Here is an 8,591-nt window from a genome sequence, read left to right on the forward strand (position 1 = left end):
GTCTCTAATACGAGCACACACACATTCTCTCTTTGCTAATACGCTAAACTTCCTCTTTCGGAGTCCCCCTAGTAAGTGCCGTGCGTCAGACCCCGGGAGTCCTAATGCAGTCAGGGAATCAGAGCTCGTATTTTTATTTTGCATTTATTTAGCCGGGAGAGGTCGAGGGCGGGAGGAGGGGTGAGCATTGGGGTCGGGGGGAAGGGGGGGGAGAGTTTTGTGAAGTGACCGAGAGACAATTGGTTGAGCGGCTTAGTCCTTCCTCTTTTGGGGAAAACCTTCTCCGCCCCTCCTACTCCTGCGGTTTAATTAGGGACGAAAATGTTCTTGGCTGCATCCGTGATTTAAAACTGCGATAATTATGGGAATCGCTTATTTTAAAAAAAGGCTCCTCGTCGTAATTATTATTAGTACCTCTGCTCAATTATTTTGAAACCTACCCCCGAGCCCTTCCAAATATTGTTAATTTTGATTAATTTAACTCTCAGTGCCACTTTAAGGTAGTTTGAGCGAGATAGATCCGTAGTCACAACAGCGACTGAATCTTCTCAAAATTTACAAATATCAAGAGTTGTTAAGGTTTTTGATACAATTTTATAATTTTTTGTTGGGAAAATATTTGCTTCAGTTGCTTATTTTTCTCGGTAATGAACAAAATATACGTATTTTAAACTCTATCTTGACTTATTACCAAAGGTACCAACCGTACTTTTAGTAATATAATAATAAGTTTCCTTAATATAGTATGGACTTAATCCCGACTTGGAGTACGATATCCTGGCATCTGAAATGTTCAAACATAAAACTATAAGAGTTACTTATATTAGAAAGCAATTTTAAAGCATTGTATCGCAAGAAATGACATATGTCTAAGAGACGTTCGACTTGGCAACAACGTCAAATTTCTTAGGTTGGTGCGACTCTCAGAGAAACAAGTGAATGGCTTGAAGCGTTACAGGAGTGCAGAGATTTCGGTGTTGAAATATACTTTAGAAAGTCGAGTATTTCTCTAACTTTTTAGTGAAATATGCCAGTTTTTCAGCCTTCTCTGCTTCAACGATGAAGCCATCCACTAGTAAAGCGGGGCGGTTTGTGCGGAAGAAGGAATTTACGAAGGGACAGAAGAGTTCTTCTCGAACGTTCAGTGAATATAGGTAAGTGTTCTAGTAAATACCTCATTGCGAATTTAAGAATGGAAGTATGTTATTAGCTGAAAATAAATTTTTGTTTCATTTATAGTGTGCGTCCTGTCATGTGTTGGGAATGAGCAAATGAATCGGGTTTTGGCAACCCTAATTATTCCGTCTGTCGCCAATTCCACTTGGAAAAGGTAGGAGCGATCTGTGGGGTCAAAGGTTGAAGATGCAATCGAGTACGGAAGCTGTGGAGGTGGAGAAGCTTCTCACTTTGGCCTTAACACCGTAAGTTTCACCGCATCAGTAAAAAAATGAGACTATAAGTAGTAGCGTTATTGGTCCCCCGGAACCCAATGTGAATGTTAATTCATTTTTTTTAATGTGCTTTGTGGTTGCATTACGTTCTTTCATATCTCTTGGAAATATTCAGTCGGTGTGCTTTTTATTTCCATGTACATTGCATTCCATGAACATTACCAGTAGTAGGTCCAATATATAAACTAAAATTTAGTAAATGCAGAGGCTTTAATTTTTTTGATGATTACTTTGTTCAAGTGTAATTTTAAATTAAGTTTCATTTAATTTTTTATTGTCCTTCAATGTAATTTGTTATTGGTTCCTTTGGATGAAACCATAATTGATTAAGTGACTGTTGACTGGAATTTGGTGATGTGAGCTATATAAAGTGTTTGATATTTAGAACCAGAGAATTACCACAGATTTACTGTTTTTAACATAGAAAATCAATAACTGCTGGATTGTGTTAATGTGGATTATAAGTTGATTAATTATGGTGATCTGTTATCAGGTCATAGGATTAGAAGTCTATCTAACATATATTTTCAACTACAGTATACTTATCTTAAGTATTTATTCAGCAATTGAAGACAATCTAATTTCTCCTTGATTATCATTCCTTAGTCATTGTTTCTTAAAGAGGTAAAGTACTCAGCACAGCCCTTTTACTGGTGTGCTCAGTGTTGCAACTATTATTCTATGCCATAATTTTACATGCTACTTATTTATCTAAGACTTTCAATATTCTTCGTGGATCAATAACTTTTCTTGATTTCTTAAAGGGATTACCTGTCTCCTCTAACAGCTATTTGCATGTGCTTGCCAGAAGAGGAGTATTAGTTATAATTCAATCAGCTTTGTTTCCGTGGCCATACCCTTTCCGTATACCCTTTCATTCAGTATACATAATTTATTTCAGTGGCATGACTCCCAGTGAAGAGTCTCCTATGCAATGCAATGATGGAGCTGAGGTAGATATCATTGCCTCTTATGATTATGGATGGCAGAAGAAAGGCAATGGGTAATCATATGACAGTAAACCTGGTAAATTCCATCATATTTTCTGGGAAATAAATTATGTATAAATTGTTCCTCTTTATTATGTTAACAGTTAAAATGTCTTTCTTTTTACATTTACAGGGCATTGGTCTGTCATTGATTACCACTCCAAAAAATTACTTGCGTATTATGTATGCAGCACTATCTGTGCAATGTGTAGAAGACACAGAAGGTGGCAATGTTACAAACCCTGTGGAGTATTTTCAAGCTTAATGATTTCCCAAATGGCTACAGCTGGCATTAATATGGAGAAGCTGGTGGAAATACTGGTGGTGGCTACAGCTGGCTCAGTAAATGTGGAACTGAGGGAATAAGATTAAGTACACATGTGAGAGAGTATCAATGGTAAGCCCCATGTTACCATCCAAAGGAGAATAGAGTTTCACAAGTCTATTGAGGCTATTAGTAAATATTTTGAGGAGTTGAGAAAACTTAAAGAGTAGACTGATAAATTATCTTATGCCTTATGTATAGCATGGTTGTAAATGTACATAGTAGAAATGGTCATACTGTAAAGTCTATTAGAGATTTTTTAGCTTCTTTAAGATTCTCCCCACGTCCTCTGGCTTGTGGTAACAGGTGTCTCCTGAGTATTTTAACTAGTATCTTCAGGTTTGCTGCAAGGGTCTAAAGGTTTGCGTGACATAATATTGGGCAATTTTTCCATTTTTTCTTTTGGGTGATTATCTTGTATACTGGTTAATGCGTCAACGCCTTTGAGTGAGAATGACTCTTTAGAAACTCCCTCCTGTATTGTTAGTGGGATTTTGTCAATAGGGCTGATCAATTTCTTTGCACACCTTGATTGGCAAGAAAATTATGCTGTCCCTCCCAAGGGATTGTTGTTACAAGGGTAGCAAGGATTTTATTATATTTGCATCGGTGAAAGTTATTTTAAAGTACTGTTTAACTAATTGCCATCTAATTACTGAAGGACATTGTGTTCCACTCTATGTATATAAATATCTTTATATATAAAATTAACCTGAAAATGTCCACCAGCTTTTCCATATTATGTAGAAATAAGGTTAAGGCAAATCTGGTGGTCTCCATGTACAATGCTATTGGCTCCTGAAGTTAATCACAATCAAGATCAGCTTACATAGCTAACATTGGTAACATATTCCCTTTCGTATTATATCTTTTGCTCTTACAATGACTTCGGGAACAACCAAAGTTGGTTCACAGGGACTGTAACTTGCCTCCTTACTGTAGCCTTCATTTTTTCTTCTATTCTGCTGGAGTGGGGCATATGCAGTGTTGAATGCTAGCAAAGAAATGTTTCTTTTTAAGACTAGCCTCTGCCCATTTCTTCAAAATTTACTGTGAATGCCTGAAGTGTATTTTTTTAACACTGATTTTACGGAAAAAATCCCACTACTATGTTGGAAATATGAGGGAACATTATCACAAGCAAGTTAGAGTGATAAGACAGCAGAGAAATACCTCATATACAAACAAATAAAGTATATAGTAGCCAATTTAACGTCTCTTGGGAGCCCTGGCTCTCCTTTTTATGTTCTTAGCCAACACTGAGTGAAACTGAAATGTGTATTGCTGCATTTATGTAACATTGTAGAGTGCTTTTCTGTAAATATTTTGTAATTTTTGTTATGTATTAATAAGAAATATGCATACCAGAAGTGTAGTAATATATCATTTTTTTGTCTGATTCCTTCCTACAAACCCTAAGTTGGTAGCTATGTGCATATATTTCCAGAATAGGGCCTTGAGATGAAAAGCAGAATATTGAAATTGTATCCAGTTTAACTAAAGGTAAGGGGGTATTGCAGTAGGCATAAAGGTGAATGGCAAGCTTCATTTAGAATAGTGTTATGGAGATTTTAGTAGTTGAAGCTCAATATTGCGATTCTTTAGCTTTTAGTATCTCTGTAATGATGTAAGCAGAAGTCCATTTGGTGTGAATTTCTTGTTCCTAAGGGATTGTTGTAAGGAAATGGCAAGATGCACTTCCTTTTAGACTCAATATGACTATTATTGGAAGATTAATTTATACTTCGGTTACGTTCTATCTAAAGATTAGATTCATTTGATTGCTTCGTGGTTAGTAGTCAGCCCTGCATTCATGACGTGGAAATCTACAGTTACTGGAGCAAGAACTTTCCAACAGAGCAATCTTGTAATTTTGCATTACGTGGAAGAAAAGATAGGTAATTTAAAATCGATGTCGGCCAATGTTAATATATTCGGAGGGCTGGTTCTACATTCATTTTTTCGAAAGGTTTCCTCAAATTCGGTTTAGGCAACAAGATTTAGTAGGTTTTATGCATTGTGGGATGAATTCTGATTTCCAAAAGGGAGATGATTCGACAGAATTTTACCATAAACGAAATGTGTTGTTTGACTTAAGTGTAAACGCATGACTACACTCATAATATCTCGCTTTGAATCCTATCCTTTCGTTTATGTAAGGTTCGGACTGCGTTGACTTAAATATGAAAAGTACCTGTCAATAACTACCTGTTAACGTTGTTCAATAGGTTTCACGCACGGCTCATACCTAAAAGATGGTTTGAGCCACTCGATTTCACCACAAATAGCAAGTTCATTAATGCGGATGGAGAATCGTACTTGTGAAAGTAAATATGCAGACACCTTTAGTATGCGTAAAATCGGTAATATCTTTCCTCCCAAAGCATGCCAAATAATATTTACGTACACATAAGAAATCTCTTTATTCGAAGTTTACAGAAACCCAAATAGTATTAGGAATCGCGAATCTCATATTTCACTTCCCAATGTCCACCACGAAGTAATTTTTGTACTTGGAATTTACTGCGACAATATGGAAAGTCAGTACACTAAACTCTTACGCAATCAATTATATCCAGTAATGCTTATTCCTTGTATGCTGTCGTATGCGATCATGTTTGTTTACGTTTAATTCTAAAGCAGCGTTGCCAAGCCGAATCTTCCGGCATCCGGTCGTCTGCAGGAAATGCCTGTTCGACGAAAAGTTTTTCTTTTATATTTTAATTATACTACCGGTGACCTATAATTTTAATGCAACCAAAAATTCATAAATGAAGTTTACTACACTCAGTTAGTTTTTTGTCGATTTCTATAAACGGGAAATAATTCTTTTTAAATAAATTCTGTCGCCAAAGCGCATGGCTCCTATCTATGCCATGTAAATCAGCTTCTCTTTGCTCACAAATATCTCTGAATTTAGCCCGGTAAGGGGTGTATATTATGATATCACTGGAAAGATCAAGACTTTTTCTTTACAATGAGATAAAAATCATAGAATTCTATGATGATTGATTTTTCGCTCAAACTACCTTAAGAAGACATTAATTGACTTCTTAGGGGTCGTTGTTGTTACTGAGCATCATTATGAGGAGGTTATATGGAAATTAGCCTTTTTGACTCAAAAGTTTGGAGAAAAGTTGGTACCACGAAGTATGCTGAACTATCGAAAGTAGAAGGTGAAATATTTTCAATTTGTCGATTACTTGTACCTACCTATGGAGAAGGAATTACATTTAATGGAGTATAAAGGAGATGCCCTCTCTTATCTTAGATATTCTGGTCGTGCTTCAATAAATTGTCGACATTATAATCAGATGTTCTTCGTCTGAATTTAAGTGTGTACTGCAACGCACTTTTCGTATCTTTAAGTTCAAAATTATATTGTCTATGCACAATGACTCTAACCGTCTTAATCTTGAAGCTCCTTTTGTTGAATGTATTCCATCATTGAATTTCTTCCAATTTTCCAGCGACTCAGGCTAATATTTATAATTTTGTATTTTTATCATTCCTAACCTTTATTCTTTTTTAGATTTTCGGTCATTGTATTCCCTTATAGTTGAGTTATGTGAATATCAGTGACGTCTGAGATTGTTTATTTAAAATATAATTAGAATATAACATACTATGTTTCCAGGAAATAGCCTTACCTCCTCGTAATTTATTTTTAAAGCAGAATAAATACTTAACCGCGTCGTGATCCTAAAACATGTTCAAAAATGGGCCACAGTGAAATCTATTGTAGGTTTTTGAATGAGAGGTTTTTATCGAAGACCGCAACACAATGCATCTACGTCTATAAAAGAGTCCTGTCGCTATTCTAGCTACCGTTCTATAGAGAAAATATCTCTCGCTCTCCTCCCTTCCTCTCCGGCGTGCGTATCCCTTTGGCTGTGGCTAACCTTTTGAGGGAGGCGGCTTGAGTGTGCGCCATCAATGAATTCCGTGAAGCGTCTCCACTCGGCAAAGGAAAAATTCCCTCCTCCCAACTGCTTCAACCCCTGGCACATCCAACTCCTCCTTCGGCCCATTCTCCAGGAGGGCAAAATAAAAGAAGAAGACGTGGAGGAGAATGAGGCCGTCTTACTCCCTGCAGACGACGCCGCCTCCTCCCCCTCGCCCCTCGTTCATTCTTCCACAGCCCCCAACAGTTCCTCTCTTTAACCCTTTCCTGTCCCCGCCCCCGACCACTGCCCCCAAACCCTCCCGCCCGCCCCCCCCTCCCATCCCCTCGGTCTCTTAAGGCTCTAATCGAATGAAACCCCATCTCGCGGGAAGGACCCGCAAAGCAAATTCGCCGGGACTCAACCGGATAGCACCACGCAGCCACCCAAAAGTGAGGAAAGGGGTTGAGGGAGAGAAAAAAACATAATCCTCAGGCCTCCACCTTCCTCGTCCCTTTGCAAAACTCCAGCGCGCCCAACGCCAGCCATGCCATCGGCAGTAACCCTTTGCCACAGGGTGGAGATGCGGAATAGTCATCATGGGGGGTTCGGGTTGGTGTAGTAGCTAGAATGTGGTCTTCCCACCCCGTGGGCCAGGGTTCGAATCCTAGCGGTGGAGGAGATTTTATAGTGTGTGCCCGATCCCTACTTTAGAACCTTGTGGAGGAAAATGAAAGTACAGCACTCTGTCCGTCGGATAGGACGCTGAGTCGTTGTCCCCTTGACGCCTTCCGTTAAGAGCAGGCTAATGCCGACACCAGGTTTCACTCTACACTTACTTCCCTCTGGCTAATGGCCTTAGCTGTCGTCGCCTCCTCCGAATACCATAGCAATAGAAACCAGGGTAGACCGAAAAACACTGTGAGGTAAGGCCTTGAAATATCGTAGTAATAAAAGGTAGCTTAATTTAGGTTAATAAACGGTGGAAAATATAATATTGAATGAACTTTAATTATATTTCTTATAATTTTACAAATCAATATCAATTTATATTTGCTACTCGATCGATTTTCATGCTGAATATCCTTCGCAGGTAACTTTTGCCAGCTCCTAACTTCCATGATGAAAGATAACAGCAGAAATCATTTTTAATTCCCTGAAATTTCCTTCTACATATAATTATATTTTCATGCATTAGGCGAAACCTGATAAATGGTGGGCAAATATCACGCATTTCCAACGTAGCCAACGCAATGACAGAGTGCAATAATGAATCCTCGTTTATTGTTTCTTGTATGCTTATCCTTACTCTGCTACTGCTCATCCTCATTAAAAGGATTGAAAATTTGAATTCTCAACAAAGCGTTAAATAGCTTGACTTATGAGCAAATTTTAAATATTTTCAACGTGGTCAACGAATTGGAAGAGTAAAATAATGGCTTCTCGTTTGCTACTCCCTGTATCCTATCCTACCTCAGCTCTTACACCTCATTTAAAGAGTAGTGAAACTTTAATCTATATAATGTTCAATTGGGAGTACATTTTACACATTTTCAGAATGGCAAGGCATTGCTAGAGTAAAATCATCCAGCTCAATGAGTAAAATGATAATTTCTCATTTGTTCCTCTCTTCACTCTTATCCCTATTGTGACCCTATGCCTCTTCAATAAAGGCAATGATATTGCTACTTATGCATAAAATAGAAATTAATATATAGAATTGGAAGCAAATTTAGCACATTTTCAACGTGGCCTTCGCATAAAAAGACTACTGTGATGAATTCTCGCTTGTTCCTCCATTTATGCTTGTCCTTACACTACTCCCATACCTCCTTAATAAATAAATTGATATCGTTACTCATAAAATAGAGATTAATTTGTAGATTTGGAAGCAAATTTTTCGCATTTTTAACCTAACCTACGCACAAAGAGACTACTGTGG

At 37.8% G+C, this 8,591-nt stretch overlaps 1 long non-coding RNA gene across 1 annotated transcript; it reads left to right on the forward strand.

Annotated features, from left to right (window-relative positions):
• The first annotated feature begins 698 nt into the window (after positions 1–698).
• On the forward strand, positions 699–4,135 carry LOC124155805. The gene is made up of 4 exons (XR_006864234.1): positions 699–1,154; positions 1,240–1,421; positions 2,353–2,477; positions 2,574–4,135. It is a non-coding gene; the product is annotated as an uncharacterized LOC124155805 (long non-coding RNA).
• The last annotated feature ends 4,456 nt before the right edge of the window (positions 4,136–8,591 follow it).

The sequence above is a fragment of the Ischnura elegans genome, chromosome 3 (assembly GCF_921293095.1).
Source record: "Ischnura elegans chromosome 3, ioIscEleg1.1, whole genome shotgun sequence".
Lineage (NCBI taxonomy): Eukaryota > Metazoa > Arthropoda > Insecta > Odonata > Coenagrionidae > Ischnura > Ischnura elegans.